At 43.5% G+C, this 17,663-nt stretch overlaps 1 protein-coding gene across 2 annotated transcripts in view; it reads left to right on the top strand.

The window, feature by feature from the left end:
* LOC115122517 (inositol hexakisphosphate kinase 1-like) overlaps positions 1–17,663 on the top strand; it is a 116,972-nt gene that overhangs the window by 3,296 nt on the left and 96,013 nt on the right. Inside the window, exon 1 of one of the 2 annotated variants that reach the window (XM_065004381.1) lies at positions 4,723–5,230. The exons of the other annotated variant lie outside the window; for it this stretch is intronic. The gene's annotated coding sequence lies outside the window, so the exon portion shown is untranslated. Of the gene's footprint in view, positions 1–4,722; positions 5,231–17,663 lie in introns of those variants that run through there. 2 annotated transcript variants of the gene reach the window in all.

The raw sequence follows: 17,663 nt of genomic DNA, 5'->3' as shown, positions 1-17,663 counted from the left end.
TTTTCCAATATTTTTCTCTCCAGTTTTTTTAAAATACAGTAACTATTAACAGGTGAACAGATGGATTGTATTACAGAGCCAGATTTTTCCACTTTGACCATTAAACAAAATCAGACCTTAACGATGCTATATTACTCAATCCAGTTTGACAGTCACTATGAATCCATTTTTTCCCCCTGTAGTCTCAGAGAAAAGGTCAGCCTCTCCATCACATAGATCACATGTTATCCACTCATCTACCACGGACGCCTTTGGTTCTAACCGTTATAAGGGCTTTCTTACTTGTGATTGGGAGTATTACCAATCAAGCTTGTTCCCTGAATAAGAAAATAAAAAATGTAACCTTCTTTTATTTAACTAGGCAAGTCGGTTAAACAAATTATTATTTACAATGACCGCCTACAGGGAAACAGTGGGTTTAACTGCTTTGTTTCAGGGGCAGAACGACAGATTTTTTTTACCTTGTCAGCTCGGGGATTTGAACCAGCAACCTTTCAGTTAGTGGCCCAAGTCTCTAACCAGTAGGCCCCTGAATACAGAACCTCACCTCTGCATGAGACATCAACCCTAAATATGCCTTCCATGCATCTTTGCACATCCTGCCAGTATGAAACAAGCTTAGGGCATTCACAAAATATGTGGTAATGGTTTGCCTCATTTGCCTCATGGTTAGCTGCTCATTATCTGAGCAGCTAACCGATCGCTGCAGCTGTACATAGTCTATCGGTAAATAGCCCACCCAATTTACCTACCTCTTCTCCATACTGTTTATATTTATTTACTTTTCTGCTCTTTTGCACACCAGTATCTCTACCTGTACATGACCATCTGATCATTTATCACTCCAGTGTTAATCTGCAAAATTGTAATTATTCGCCTACCTCCTCATGTCTTTTGCACACAAAAGCCCATAATGTTGAAGTGGAATGATGTATTTTGATATTTTTACCTATTAATACAGAATGAAAAGCTGAAAGGTCTTTAGTCAATAAGTAGTCAACCCCTTTTGTTATGGTAAGCCTGAATATGTTCAGGAGTAAACATTTGCTTAACAAGTCACATAATAAGTTGTATGGACTCACTCTGTGTGCAATAATTTTTTTATTTTTTTTATTTCACCTTTATTTAACCAGGTAGGCTAGTTGAGAACAAGTTCTCATTTGCAACTGCGACCTGGCCAAGATAAAGCATAGCAGTGTGAACAGACAACACAGAGTTACACATGGAATAAACAATTAACAAGTCAATAACACAGTAGAAAAAAATGGGCAGTCTATATACAATGTGTGCAAAAGGCATGAGGAGGTAGGCGAATAATACAATTTTGCAGATTAACACTGGGGTGATAAATGATCAGATGGTCATGTACAGGTAGAGATATTGGTGTGCAAAAGAGCAGAAAAGTAAATAAAAATGTTTAAAAAACAGTATAAAAACAGTATGGGAATGAGGTAGGTGAAAATGGGTGGACTATTTACCAATAGACTATGTACAGCTGCAGCGATCGGTTAGCTGCTCGGATAGCTGATGTTTGAAATTGGTGAGGGAGATAAAAGTCTCCAACTTCAGCGATTTTTGCAGTTCGTTCCAGTCACAGGCAAAATGCCACCATCATGCCACCATCCAGGGTGGTGATGCTAGTCGGGCATGCGGGTGCAGGCAGCGATCGGTTGAAAAGCATGCATTTGTTTTTACTCTCGTTTAAGAGCAGTTGGAGGCCACGGAAGGAGTGCTGTATGGCATTGAAGCTCGTTTGGAGGTTAGATAGCACAGTGTCCAATGACGGGCCGAAAGTATATAGAATGGTGTCGTCTGCGTAGAGGTGGATCAGGAAATCGCCCGCAGCAAGAGCAACATCATTGATATATACAGAGAAAAGAGTCGGCCCGAGAATTGAACCCTGTGGCACCCCCATAGTAGTGTTTAACATGATTTTTGAATGACTACCTTATCTCTGTACCCCACACAAACAATTGATCTTTAAGGTCCCTAAGTTGAGCAGTGAATTTCAAACACAGATTCAACCACAAAGACCAGGGAGGTTTTCCAATGCCTTGCAAAGAAAGGCACCTATTGGCAGATGTGTAAAAAAACAACAGCCATTGAATATCCCTTTTGAGCATGGTGAAGATATTAATTACACTTTGGAAGATGTGTCAATCCACCCAGTCACTACAAAGATACAGGCGTCCTTCCTAACTCTGTTGCCAGAGAGGAAGGAAACCGCTCAGGAATTTCACCATGAGGCCACTGGTGACTTTAAAACAGAGTTTAATCGCTGTGATAGGAGAGAACTGAGGATGGATCAACAACATCAAATCCTATTAGTCACATGCGCCAAATACAACAGGCCTTACAGTGAAATGCTTGCTTACAAGCCCTTATTATGCTTGAAGAAAAGTGTTAAGTAAATAAAAGTAACAAATAGTTTAACAGCAGCAGTATAATAACAATAGCGAGGCTATATACAGGGGGTCCCAGTACAGAGTCTATGTGCGGGGGCACCGGTTATTTGAGGTCTCTGACCTCCCTATAGGCTCATAGTCTCATCGTTGTTGGTGATTAGGCTTACCACTGTTGTCATCGGCAAACCTTGAAGATGGTGTTGGAGTCGTGCTGGCCGTGCAGTCATGAGTGAACAGGGAGTACAGGAAGGGACTGAGCACGCACCCCTGAGGGTAGGGCTGGGCGGTATACCGTATTTTACGATATACTGGTATTAATGCATGGACCAGTTTGGGTTTTTACTTACCTTCTATAACGGTATTTAAATGTTTGATTTAAAAAAAAAAAGTGATGCGTTGTGTGTAACATCCGTTTTTATAGTTTACTTTGCTACAGGAGTCATCTCTCGCTCTCTCTCCATGCTGCTTTCAGTCTGCATGGTCAATGCAGCGCATGCAACAATGTTGATGGCAACATTGCTGTTTTCACTTTGTTTCTTCATATAAATCCAATAGTGTTCTATAATTACACCATTCTTTTGTGTTTCTTATATCAGCACACAGCTAGTTTGTCTTTTTCTTAGCAAGTTGGGGCCTAAATCTTTTAGCTGCTAATGCTAATCGCTAGGTAGCTAGCTAATGTACGGAGTCAGAGCAAACATAATTAGTTATACAGCCTGATACTACCAGTGATGTTGTCAGCATGTTGTTTGTGCAACAGTATCTTCTAAATCAAAGAGGAATACCAGAAGCATTAATATGTTAGCTACATGAGGTAGCTAAGAGAAAACAGACAATGTAGCCAAAGATTATAGGGTCCCCCAGGAAACAATTATCAACACTTTGGTTCCTACCCTAAGTGTTTGGTTCCTAAAAAAATCACTAACTCCTCCCTGGCATTTTCATTCATTTTCATGTCAAACAGCACTATTCAAAGTGCCCACTATCATATTCTAACTATATAATTAGAATAATCATTCTATTTCCCTGATTCCAACATTTCACCCAAGTGTTTTGCTCAAAATCATAAGTCAAAGCGCTATTGCAACGTTTGGTTCAAAATAAGGTTTATTCATGCAGCCCTACATGGCAGTGTGACAATTATCTCAAATGAGTGCAACAAATGCAGAAAATGTATGAAAATACCCCCAAAATATTTTGGGTTGAAGTTGAATTGAACAGTATAAAACAATCAGAATGGAGAAAGACCCATTTTGAAATGACTTAATGTATGTGTTGCCACCCTAAGGTCATGCACTACTTATAAAGGTCATGCACTACTTATTTAGAAATGTTCTAATTTAAAAACATAAAATACTGTCATACTGTGATTTAAAAAACTATATATATATATATTTTAAAATTCAATACCGTGATATGATGTTTTGGCCATATCGCCCAGCCCGACCTGAAGGGCCCTCGTGTTGAGGATCAGCGTGGCGGGTGTGTTGTTACCTACTCTAACCACCTGGGGGCGGCCCATCAGGAAGTCCAGGATCCAGTTGCAGAGGGAGGTGTTTTAGTCCCAGGGTTCTCAGCTGAGTGATGAGCTTTAAGAGCACTATGGTGTTGAACGCTGAGCTGTAGTCAATGTACAGCATTCTCACGTAGGTGTTTCTTTTGTTCAGGTGGGAAAGGGCAGTGTGGAGTGCAATAGAGATTGCATCATCTGGATCTGTTTGGGGCGGTATGCAAATCGGTGTGGGTCTAAGGTTAGTGGGATTATGGTGTTGATGTGAGCCATTACCAGCCTTTCAAAGCCCTTCATGGCTACAGACGTGAGTGCTACGGGTCAGTAGTCATTTAGGCAGGTTACCTTAGTGTTTTTGGGCACAGGGTCTATGGTGGTCTGCTTGAAACATGTTGGTGTTGCAGACTCAGACAGGGACATGTTGAGATGTCAATGAAGACACTTGCCAGTTGGTTAGGTCCAGGTCCAACATTGTAGTTACTCCACAATATGAACCTAATTGACAGAGTGAAAAGAAGGAATCCTGTCCTGGACCTGTTCTGTCACCACACTAAAGAGGCTTATTAGGGTCACCTCTTGCTCTCTCTCTCCTGCTCCTCCTCTCTCTCTCTCTCTCTCCGACTCCTCCTCTCGCTCTCTCTCAAGCTCCTCCCCCCTCTCACTCTCTCTCTCTCCTCTCTCCTCTCCCCCTCTCTCTCTCTTTCTCTCCTCTCTCTCGCTCCTCTTCTCTCTCTCTCGCTCCTTTTCTTTCTCTCTCTCGCTCCTTTTCTTTCTCTCTCTCGCTCCTTTTCTTTCTCTCTCCCGCTCCTCCTCTCTCTCTCTCGCTCCTTTTCTTTTTCTCTCTCTCGCTCCTTTTCTTTCTCTCTCTCTCTCGCTCCTTTTCTTTCTCTCCCCCGCTCCTCCTCTCTCGCGCTCATTCTCTCTCTCAGCTGTCGCCTTTCTGTTCTGTTGGGTCCTGAAGCATGCCCTCAATTTTAGAGGGGACAGTGTTTTGAGTTTTGAACTGATTTGGAGTGGTGCTTGAACCAGAGGGTGAAGTATGACTGTACTTCTATGATTCCCTGGAAAATACTGGCAAAAAAAACAAACTGAACAGGAAGGATGTTTATGCCAAACACTTAAAGGCTTTAATCCCGCCCTCTTTGAGCCCTAGGTATCTTTGAGCTGAGTGCCAGCCAGTCAGTCTCTCGTATAGGACTAGCACAGCACAACATGGCTAGCAAGCTCTGACTGAGACAACAGGAAGAGAAGGAAAACACTAAGGCTGGATACTACTGTACTTCTCTCATCACAAGGAACATGTCAGAATGAGCAGGTAAAGAGTAGACTGTTATGTACCTACTTTTCTTCAGTCGTGTCTTTTCAAGTTGATAGTAGTTGATAGTTTCTTCATCCCTAGTTTGAGCCACAGTGGTGTGAATCTTCTCTTAAACATGATTTTTTTTTTGAAGCTCCGTTATAATTCCATAATGTTTGGGATAGACTGAGGTCGTAGCTTGGAATCCTATTCATTGTAGGCTAGGGTATGTTTCGTATCCGTTACACTGACACCGGCCGTCGGAGCATGCCTTTTATTGTTATGGTAATGTGGTCAAGCAAAAACAGTGTCAGATTATCGTGGTTGTCATGGGGAAATAATGTGACGTAGTAAAGATGCATCTATATATGAAGAAAGTGTGTTGTTGTTGTTGTGTGAATGATTGGCTGATGTTCTTGCAGTAGCCTAGTTTATTGCGACTAGAGACAAAGTGCTGTCTCCTTTAACAGGGATTTTTCTGCCGTTGTAATCCTTGGGTTGGCCGCCTAAGCATTTTCTCGGATCGTCCAAGTGTAAAAATACCAACCAAAAAAACCAACCCAACTAAACCAGATATAAACTATGTAGAAAAGATAATGGATCTAATATATATTTTTAAATTTATAGTATCTTTGAGAACTAACAGTCACCAAAAGAAATAAAAACTAAACGGGGAGAATTGAAATTTCCCAAAATAATTAATTTAGCAGTACTAATTTTGTTATTGTTTGAGCAAAATAAAATAGAATTAGCCTTGGCAAAATGCACAGAATCGCAGGAAATGAACTGACACATGTTCTCTCAGCTGCATGGTAAAATATGTGTAATTGCAGGAAATATGCTTGCTTTTTTTATTTTTAATGGAGGCCTCAAACCATCACATTTTATTTATTAAGCCCTTTTTACACCAGCAGATGTCACAAAGTACTTATACAGAAACCCAGCCCAAAACACCAGAAGCTCAAGCAATGCAGATGTCGAAGCACAGTGGCTAGGGAAAAAAAACTTCCTTGAATGCCTGGAACCTAGAAAGAAACCTAGAGAAGGAACCAGGTTCTGTGTGTCAGGTGGAGATCATAAGAGTACGTGGCCGCTAGGCCAGCTCGTTTTTCAAGATGTTCAAAGAAGACCAGCAGGGTGAAGTAATAATCACAGTGGTTGTAGAGGGTGCAAGAGGGCAGAGTTAATGTCAGATGGCTTTTCATAGCCGAGCATTCAGAGGTCGAGACAGCAGGTGCCGGGGGGGGGTCGTAAAAGCAGGTCTGGGACAAGGTGGTTAGGATTCCATAGCTGCAGCCTAACAACAGAAACTGGATCAGCAGCATGACCAGGTGGACTGGGGATGGGGACAGCCAAGTCAGTGGACAGGAATGAAGATCACGCCAGTGACTCAATCCACTTAGGTTGAGAAAGCCTGGTACGATGTGATTCACCCCTCCCAGGGGACGGCATTGGAGAGTGTGAGGATTCTAGTGACTCGGCCCCCGTAATATGGTCAGAGATAAAGAATCCCAGTGGACATAAGGGAACCGGCCAGGCAGAGACGGCAAGGGTGGTTGGTCACTCCATTGCCTTGTCGTTCACTTTCGGTCCCCTGGGCAGGACCATGCTCAATCATAGGACCTACCGAAGAGATGAGTCTTCAGTAAAGACTTGAAACCGAGTCTGCGTCTCTCATGTGGGTAGGCAGACCATTCCATAAAAATGTATTTCTATAGGAGAAAGCCCTGCCTCCAGCTGTTTGCTCAGAAATTCTAGGAACAGTAAGGAGGCCTGCGTCTCGTGACTGTAGCGTACGTGTAGGTATGTACGGCAGAACCAAATGGTCTGGTAGGAGCAAGTCCTTGTAATGATTTGTAGGGTAGCCGTAACACCTTGAAATCAGCACTGGCCTTGATTAACAGGAAGCCACTGTAGAGAGGCTAGCACTGGAGTAACATGATCAAATGTTTTGGTTCTAGTCTAGATTCTAGCAGCCTTGTTTAGCACTAACTGAAGATTATTTAGTGTTTTATCCGGGTAGCCTGAGAGTAAAGCATTACAGTAGTCTAATCTAGAAGTGACAAACGGCATGGATTCGTTTTTCTGCCAGAAAATGTTAGCCAAAAAGTGTCTGATTTTTGCAATGTTACAAAGCTGGAAAAATGCTGCTCTTTAAATATTTTTGATATTTGTCAGCAGAGAGACCAGGTTCCAGAGTAACGCACAGATCCTTCAGTTTTATTTGAGCCGACTGTACAACTATCATTGTCAAACAGCAGATATTTTTGTTTCTTGAGACCTAGAATTAGCATCTCTGTTTTGTCCAAGTTTAAACTTAAAAACATTTGCAACCATCCACTTCCTTATGTCTGAAACACAGGCTTCCAGGGTAGGCAATTTAGGTGCTTCACTATGTTTCATTGAAATGTACAGCTGTGTTTGGTCTGCATGGCAGTGAAAGTAGACATTGTATTTCCGAATGACCACTAAGAGGTAGCATATATAGTGAAAATAATAGTGGTCCTAGAACGGAACCTTGAGGAACACCGAAACTTACCATTGATTTGTCAGAGGACAAACCATCCACAGAGATGAACTGACATCTTTCTGAACGATATGATCTCGACCAGGCAAGAACATGTCCATGTCGACCAATTAGGGTTTCCAATCTCTCCAAAAGAATGTGGTGATCGATGGTGTAGAAAGCGGCACTAAGGTCTAGGAGCAGGAGTACAAACACAAAGCCTTGGTCTGAGGTCATTAAAAGGTAATTTACCACCTTTACGAGTGTGATCTCAGTGCTATGATGACTGGAGCGTTTAGTAGACATTATCTGTCTTCAGAAAGACAGTGAGTTGCTTAGCAACAACTTTTTCTTAAATTTTTTGAGAGGATTGAGAAATTCGAAAAAAGGCCATTTCATTTTATTTTCTCCACTAAATGTTATTTCAGGAGAGGCTTTGTTGCTGCCACTTTTAGTACATTTGGTACATATCTGGTAGATAGGGAGACATTTATTATGCTCTGCATATGAGGGCCAAGCACAGGAAGTAGCTCTTTCAGTAGTTTAGTTGGAATATGGTTCAGTAGGCAGCTGGAAGGTTTAGAGGCCATTACTATTTGTGAATGTTTCAAAAGATGCATGATTGAAGAAAAAAAAACTTGAGTGTCTCCATTGATCCTAGGTCCTCTAAAATGTAATGTAAATGTAATCTCTGTCACGCCCCCTGCTACACCCACCACCTAAGCCCATAAAAGAAAATGCCTGTGTAAGTGCAGTCTTTTTTTGTTCAGTGAGAACAGTTCACAAGGAAGGGCATTTGGGGATCAACAGCTGTCTAGTTCTGCCTTGTGCCTCCTCCTACCCACCCCGGGGTTATTTTCACTGATAAGTTGCATCACCCTTGTCGACACGTTTGCCAATACTACCATCTACTCTTCATGTCATGGAGTATTCTGTTAATTAAAATCAACAACATTTTGACTACCGACCGTATTCACACCCCTGGACTTTTCCCACATGTTTGTTGCTACAGCCTGAATTTAAAATTGTTTTTTGTCACTGGCCAACTACACACATTACCCCATAATGTCAGTGGAATTATGTTTTCTGTACGTTGTTTTAAAAAAAAATTACAACTTAATTAAAAATGAAAAGCTGAAATGTCTTTAGTCAATAAGTATTCAACCCCTTTGGTAATGCAAGCCTAAATCATTTAAAGAGTAAAAATGTGCTTAAGAAGTTACATACTCACTCTGTATTCAATAATAGTGTTTAACATGATTTTTGAATGACTACCTCATCTCTGTACCCCACACGTACAATTATCTGTAATGTCCCTCAGTCGAGCAGTTGCATTTCAAACACAGATTCAACCACAAAGACCAGGAAGCTTTTCCAATGCCTCACAAAGACCAGGAAGCTTTTCCAATGCCTCACAAAGAAGGGCTCCTATTGAAAAAAAAAGCAACAATTGAATATCCCTTTGAGCAGGGTGAAGTTATTAATTGCACGATTGCCGTGCGTGCGGTTGCTGTTGCCGTGCATGCGGTTGCTGTGCATGCGGTTGCCGTGCACGCGGTTGCCTAGTGTGTGTGTGCGGTTGCCTAGTGTGTGTGTGTGTGCGTGCGCGCGTGTGCGGTTGCCTAGTGTGCGTGTGTGGTTGCCTACTGTGTGTGTGTGTGTGTGTGTGTTTGTAGTTGCCTAGTGTGTGTAGTTGCCTAATTGTGTGTGTTTGTAGTTGCCTGGTGTGTGTGTGTAGTTGCCTATTGTGTTTGTAGTTGCCTAATTGTGTGTGTGTGTTTGTAGTTGCCTAGTGTGTGTGTGTGTGTTTGTAGTTGCCTGGTGTGTGTGTGTGTGTGTGTTTGTAGTTGCCTAGTGTGTGTAGTTGTGTGTTTGTAGTTGCCGTTTGTAGTTGCCTGTGTGTGTGTAGTTGCCTAATTGTGTGTGTGTTTGTAGTTGCCTGGTGTGTGTGTGTGTGTGTGTTTGTAGTTGCCTAGTGTTGGTTTGTGTGTGTGTTTGTAGTTGCCTAGTGTTGGTGTGTGTGTGTGTGTTTGTAGTTGCCTAGTGTTGGTGTGTGTGTGTGTTTGTAGTTGCCTAGTGTGTGTTTGTGTGTGTGTGTGTGTGTTTGTAGTTGCCTAGTGTGTGTGTTTGTAGTTGCCTAGTGTGTGTGTTTGTAGTTGCCTAGTGTGTGTGTGTGTGTGTGTGTTTGTAGTTGCCTCGTGTGTTTTTGTTTCTGTGAAATCTTGACATTTGAACTTATTTCTCTTTTGTAGTCTTTGATTTAGAGAAGCTAAGTTCGGTCTGTCTGTGTCTGAGGTTGTGTGTCTTCATAAGTTTCTTTGTATATTACACAGTCTTTGGTATTGTGATATTTCATTAGAATAGCTCTTCCTAAAGCAACAGCTACTCTTCCTGGGCTCCACATGAATCATGACACAATACAGAACATTTGAATAGACTCAATAGCTCAAGGACAGAGCTACATCCATTTCTTTTTTAGAAGGCACACGTAGCCTACATATCAATACACACAAACTTATCTAGGTCAAATAGGGGAGAGGCGTTGTGTGAGTGTGGTGAAGTGTTGCTTCATCTGTTTTTTTAAAATATTTTTAAACAGGTTTGCTGTTCACTTGAACAATAGGAGATGGAACGGAGATCCATCCAATAATGGCTCTATGTAATACTTGTACTCTTTCTTGATTTTATACTGGATTTTGGGGACTCTGTTGCTCATAGAGGCTATATAGAATACTAATGTACTTGAAAGGGTAAGTATTTGTTTGGTTGATTTAAACTGGCTGAGCGTATAGTATAGTTATGGGTTTGTATTCATTGTCTGAGTAAGAGTTCTGATCTAGGATCAGTATAGTTATGGGCTTGTATTCATTGTCTGAGTAGGAGTTCTGATCTAGGATCAATATAGTTATGGGCTTGTATTCATTGTCTGAGTAGGGGTTCTGATCTAGGATCAGTTTAGTATAGTTATGGGCTTGTATTCATTGTCTGAGTAGGGGTTCTGATCTAGGATCAGTTTAGTATAGTTATGGGCTTGTATTCATTGTCTGAGTAGAAGTTCTGATCTAGGATCAGTTTAGTATAGTTATGGCCTTGTATTCATTGTCTGAGTAGGAGTTCTGATCTAGGATCAGTATAGTTATGGGCTTGTATTCATTGTCTGAGTAGGAGTTCTGATCTAGGATCAGTTTAGTATAGTTATGGGCTTGTATTAATTGTCTGAGTAGGAGTTCTGATCTAGGATCAGTTTAGTATAGTTATGGGCTTGTATTCATTGTCTGAGTAGGAGTTCTGATCTAGGATCAGTTCAGACTTATTTTTTTGTTGTTGTTGTATAGATCCTGATCCTAGATCAGCATTCCTACTCTGATACGGTTGGTACGTATTGGGTCCTGCTCTTTTTGGTGGAACATGCTATGATGATTTTCTTGCAGTTAGAAAGATGTAATTTAAACCACGTTTTACCATGCTATATATACAATTGATATCTATTTGTCTGTATTTAGTCTCATCCTTGCACTTTGCAACTCCCACCCACCCACTCACCCCAGTTCCCAGCTGAGGTTGGAGCTCATGTCTTTTTGGCTTATTCCCTATACAGTGTACTACTTTTAACCAGGCCCCGTAGGGTGCATTACTTTAGACCAGGCCCCATAGGGTATAGGGTGCATTACTTTAGACCAGGACCCATAGGGTATAGGGTGCACTACTTTAGACCAGGCCCCATAGGGTATAGGGTGCACTACTTTAGACCAGGCCCCATAGGGTATAGGGTGCACTACTTTAGACCAGGCCCCATAGGGTATAGGGTGCACTACTTTAGACCAGGGCCCATAGGGAATTGGGTGCCATTTGGGGAATCAAGCAAATTAAAAGTCATTCTCAATGTCTCACAGTGTAGATTTAGGCTAGATCTGTGTTGATGATATACTTCTTGATATAATTACGTTGGTAGACCTTGTTACTATGAAGCCTAAACAGCCTGGAAAAGTAGGTTTTAAACTCTTTAAACCAGGGTCGCCCAGCTGGTGGCCACTTCAATCAGTGAAGATGAAGGGGATGAGACAGGTTAAAGAAGGATTTTTAAGCCTTGAGACAGTTGAGACATGGATTGTGTACGTGTGCCATTCAGAGGGTGAATGGGCAAGGCAAAATATTGAAGTGCCTTTGAACAGGGTATGGTAGTAGGTGCCTTTGAACAGGGTATGGTAGTAGGTGCCTTTGAACAGGGTATGGTAGTAGGTGCCTTTGAACAGGGTATGGTAGTAGGTGCCTTTGAACAGGGTATGGTAGTAGGTGCCTTTGAACAGGGTATGGTAGTAGGTGCCTTTGAACAGGGTATGGTAGTAGGTGCCTTTGAACAGGGTATGGTAGTAGGTGCCTTTGAACAGGGTATGGTAGTAGGTGCCTTTGAACAGGGTATGGTAGTAGGTGCCAGGCGCACCGGTTTGAACGTGTCAAGAACTGCAACGCTGCTGGGTCTTTCACGCTCAACAGTTTCCTGTGTGTATCAAGAATGGTCCACCACCCAAAGGACATCCAGCCAACTGGACACAACTGTGGGAAGCGTTGGCATCAACATGGGCCAGCATCCCTGTGGAACGCCTTCAACACCTTGTAGAGTCCATGTTGCAACAAATTGAGGCTGTTCTGAGGACAATTGAGGGGGCGGGGCACTCAATATTAGGAAGGTGTTCCTAATGTTTTGTACACTCATTGTATGTATGTCTCTCTCTCAGTGGGAGATATCCTCCCCGATAGCCAGTGGGAGATATCCTCCCCGGTGGCCAGTGGGAGATATCCTCCCCGGTGGCCAGTGGGAGATATCCTCCCCGGTGGCCAGTGGGAGATATCCTCCCCGGTGGCCAGTGGGAGATATCCTCCCCGGTGGCCAGTGGGAGATAATCCCTTTTATTCCATTTCTATGGTGGAAAGGCTGTGAACTGTTACGTGGTAGAATCAATCATTGATATATCGTCGTCTATATACTATACCCTATGTGATGTCTATCTATGCTAGGATACTCAGGCAACTGGAGTAGGGTTGCAAAATGTATAGGAAATCCTAAGAAATTTGTGGAACGGTACAACCCTTATCTTTCAGACATGGTTTTCCTGGAAGTCCTTGGCTGGTCTGAGGCTCACTGTGGCCTTTTGCATGGCGTGCCTGCGTCTCTAACGGACTACTGATAGAAATAGCTGATAATCTTGTCCTGGATGTTACTGTAGCCCATAGAGTTGGATAGAGGGCACACTTGGACCAAAGCTTGTTTTTGTTTTGCCACTGAGTACTTTAACCATTTTGAAGTAGTTATTTCGATGGGACTATTTATGAATTCCAATACACTCATAGAAGAAGAACTAAAGAAAAAAATGTCTGATTTGTTGTGGGGTAATACTCACGTACTACCCATAATGCAATTAACAGTAAACAAAGTCTATGAAAAATGTTTATCTGACTCCATAAAGCTCCGCCTTATCTCAGTTCACTGGTCACGATGGCAACACCCACCCGTAGCACGCGCTCCAGCAGGCATATCTCACTGATCATCCCTAAAGCCAACACCTCATTTGGCCGCCTTTCCTTTCAGTTCTCTGCTGCCAGCGACTGGAACGAATTGCAAAAATCGCTGAAGTTGGAGACTTGTTTTATTTCCCTCGCCAACTTTAAACATCAACTATCTGAGCAGCTAACCGATCGCTGCAGCTGTACATAGTCCATCTGTAAATAGCCCACCCAATCTACCTACCTCATCCCCATACTGTTTTTATTTACTTTTCTGCTTTTTTGCACACCAGTATCTCTACTTGCACATCATCATCTGCTCATTTATCAATCCAGTGTTAATCTGCTGAATTGTAATTATTCGTTCCTATGGCCTATTTATTTTCTACCTCCTCATGCCATTTGCACACACTGTATATAGACATAATTTGTTTTCTACTGTATCATTGACTTGTTTATTGTGTTATTGACTGTACGTTTCTTTATTCCATGTGTAACTCTGTGTTGTTGTTTGTGTCGCGCTGCTTTGTTTTTATCTTGGTCAGGTCGCAGTTGTATATGAGAACTAGTTCTCAAAAACCTACCTGGTTAAATAAAGGTGTTCTCAACTGGCCTACCTGGTTAAATAAAGGTGTTCTCAACTGACCTACCTGGTTAAATAAAGGTGTTCTCAACTGACCTACCTGGTTAAATAAAGGTGTTCTCAACTGACCTACCTGGTTAAATAAAGGTGAAATAAACAAATAAAGCAATGCAAGAGACAATAGTTAGTTACAGGAATTGGCTCTCAATAAAGATTTGAACATTTGAATTCTAAAGGCATTTATATTTCATGTCATTGTAAAATGAATGGATTCACATACGGCATAAATATTCAGTTACAAGACAATACTGACATTAACAAAACATTAAAGGTCCTCAGCAGAGAGAAATATCACCCCTATTTCAACGTAGTTGTTGTTATTATTATTATTATTATTATTATTTTTAATTTAAACTTTATTTAACTAGGCAAGTCAGTTAAGAACAAATTCTTAGTAACAATTAACGGCCTACCCCAGCCAAACCCTGACGACGCTTTTGCCAATTGTAAACTGCCCTAAGGGACTCCCAATCACGGCTGTGGTACAGCCTGGATTCGAACCATGGACTGTAGTTACTGTAGCTGCGCCACTCTGGAGCGTCAATTCCTGTTCTATAAGGGAAATGGTTGTTTAGTTTCTACCTCCGAAGAATGATGCAGGCTGCCAGAGACTGAAGAAAAAGCGCAACACCCCAATCACTTTTTTGTTGTTGTTCTGGTTCAATGACAGTCCATTAACAAAGTAGACCAGATCCAGCTGCTAATGCATTGGAGTGTATGGGAGACACACCCCCTTAAGTAGACCGGAACGGATTTTATTTTCAATGGTGAACGTCCTGAGTACACCATCTTCATTTATACACCATCTTTGCTGTAGCCAAAGATGATCTATTATAAAGCTCAGCTATGACTCGTGAACTTTGCAGGTGTTTCTGATGAATAAACAATGCCACTCTGTTGGATGGTACCATTTTAAATGAAACCCAGCCTGTGAAACCCAGCCTGTGAAACCCAGCCTGTGAAACCCAGCCCGTGAAACCCAGCCCGTGAAACCCAGCCCGTGAAACCCAGCCCGTGAAACCCAGCCCGTGAAACCCAGCCTGTGAAACCTGTCAGTGGCAGGTAATTTAATAGGAAATGACACGTCATTGAATTTGCACAAAGCGGGTGCTTCGGGTTTGTCACATCAAGACCAAATATATATCATACTTTAACTAAAACGATGACTTATTGACTTAAATCGTCGTGCAACATCATGGGTCAGCATTCTACTGGTGTGGGTGTTTTTAAGTGAAGTATCTAGGCATGATCAGAGAGGGGGGAGAGAGAGAGACATGGTCCATAGCTCTTGGGGGAGATGGGGAGAATGACAGTCTCTCACCACAACATCTGACTTGTTGGATTCAAAATATGAGTTGTTAACTCAACCGCTATGCTATTGGTCAACATCCAATCAGATATCAGACCTACAGGATGCTATCACAACAGAACCTCTGCTACACAGAAGTGACAAAATTCCTGAGAAGACAATAGGAGTCACTTAGGGGGGCTGCGTTGCCCTACGAAATGGACTATTTTAAAGTTGGAGGTCAATTGCGCTGCCCAATGCGGTCAAAGAAGATGCTATTGCAAGGTTAGGAGGTGTGGTATCATTTCATCTCTATGTTGCAGTCTAATGACATGGAGGCTTCCTCTGTCATCCGTCCTGACCCGCGATGATGTAAGTGCTTAGATGGAGCTTAGCAGCCACACGAGGATCCAACCACATCGGACGGAAAATCTTAAGAGGCACACATTAATGCTTTTGTTTGCGTGAACGAAACAAAGCCTTTGCTCTTCTCCCTTTCATGTTGTTGTTGTTGTTGTTGTTGATGAGGCCTAGTGGTTTGTAATAATTCATTCCAAAACCCCACTTGACTTGACTCACCACATTTACACCCTTGTTTGGGTGTAGGGCCTGATCAGAGCCTGGAGGTAGTGAGGTGCCGTTCCCCTCACAGCTCCGTAGGCAAGCACCATGGTCTTGTAGCGGATGCGAGCTTCAACTGGAAGCCAGTGGAGAGAGCGGAGGAGCGGGGTGACGTGAGAGAACTTGGGAAGGTTGAACACCAGACGGGCTGCGGCGTTCTGGATGAGTTGTAGGGGTTTAATGGCACAGGCAGGGAGCCCAGCCAACAGCGAGTTGCAGTAATCCAGACGGGAGATGACAAGTGCCTGGATTAGGACCTGCGCCGCTTCCTGTGTGAGGCAGGGTCGTACTCTGCGGATGTTGTAGAGCATGAACCTACAGGAACGGGCCACCGCCTTGATGTTATTTGAGAACGACAGGGTGTTGTCCAGGATCACGCCAAGGTTCTTAGCGCTCTGGGAGGAGGACACAATGGAGTTGTCAACCGTGATGGCGAGATCATGGAACGGGCAGTCCTTCCCCGGGAGGAAGAGCAGCTCCGTCTTGCCGAGGTTCAGCTTGAGGTGGTGATCCGTCATCCACACTGATATGTCTGCCAGACATGCAGAGATGCGATTCGCCATCAGAAGGGGGAAAGGAGAAGATTAATTGTGTGTCGTCTGCATAGCAATGATAGGAGAGACCATGTGAGGTTATGACAGAGCCAAGTGACTTGATGTATAGCGAGAATAGGAGAGGGCCTAGAACAGAGCCCTGGGGGACACCAGTGGTGAGAGCACGTGGTGAGGAGACAGATTCTCGCCACGCCACCTGGTAGGAGCGACCTGTCAGGTAGGACGCAATCCAAGCGTGGGCCGCGCCGGAGATGCCCAACTCGGAGAGGGTGGAGAGGAGGATCTGATGGTTCACAGTATCGAAGGCAGCAGATAGGTCTAGAAGGATGAGAGCAGAGGAGAGAGAGTTAGCTTTAGCAGTGCGGAGCGCCTCCGTGATACAGAGAAGAGCAGTCTCAGTTGAATGACTAGTCTTGAAACCTGACTGATTTGGATCAAGAAGGTCATTCTGAGAGAGATAGCGGGAGAGCTGGCCAAGGACGGCACGTTCAAGAGTTTTGGAGAGAAAAGAAAGAAGGGATACTGGTCTGTAGTTGTTGACATCGGAGGGATCGAGTGTAGGTTTTTTCAGAAGGGGTGCAACTCTCGCTCTCTTGAAGACGGAAGGGACGTAGCCAGCGGTCAGGGATGAGTTGATGAGCGAGGTGAGGTAAGGGAGAAGGTCTCCGGAAATGGTCTGGAGAAGAGAGGAGGGGATAGGGTCAAGCGGGCAGGTTGTTGGGCGGCCGGCCGTCACAAGACGCGAGATTTCATCTGGAGAGAGAGGGGAGAAAGAGGTCAGAGCACAGGGTAGGGCAGTGTGAGCAGAACCAGCGGTGTCGTTTGACTTAGCAAACGAGGATCGGATGTCGTCGACCTTCTTTTCAAAATGGTTGACGAAGTCATCTGCAGAGAGGGAGGAGGGGGGAGGGGGAAGGAGGATTCAGGAGGGAGGAGAAGGTGGCAAAGAGCTTCCTAGGGTTAGAGGCAGATGCTTGGAATTTAGAGTGGTAGAAAGTGGCTTTAGCAGCAGAGACAGAAGAGGAAAATGTAGAGAGGAGGGAGTGAAAGGATGCCAGGTCCGCAGGGAGGCGAGTTTTCCTCCATTTCCGCTCGGCTGCCCGGAGCCCTGTTCTGTGAGCTCGCAATGAGTCGTCGAGCCACAGAGCGGGAGGGGAGGACCGAGCCGGCCTGGAGGATAGGGGACATAGAGAGTCAAAGGATGCAGAAAGGGAGGAGAGGAGGGTTGAGGAGGCAGAATCAGGAGATAGGTTGGAGAAGGTTTGAGCAGAGGGAAGAGATGATAGGATGGAAGAGGAGAGAGTAGCGGGGGAGAGAGAGCGAAGGTTGGGACGGCG

Source organism: Oncorhynchus nerka, linkage group LG2 (assembly GCF_034236695.1).
Source record: "Oncorhynchus nerka isolate Pitt River linkage group LG2, Oner_Uvic_2.0, whole genome shotgun sequence".
NCBI lineage: Eukaryota > Metazoa > Chordata > Actinopteri > Salmoniformes > Salmonidae > Oncorhynchus > Oncorhynchus nerka.
This window is presented reverse-complemented; position numbering and strand designations above follow the sequence as displayed.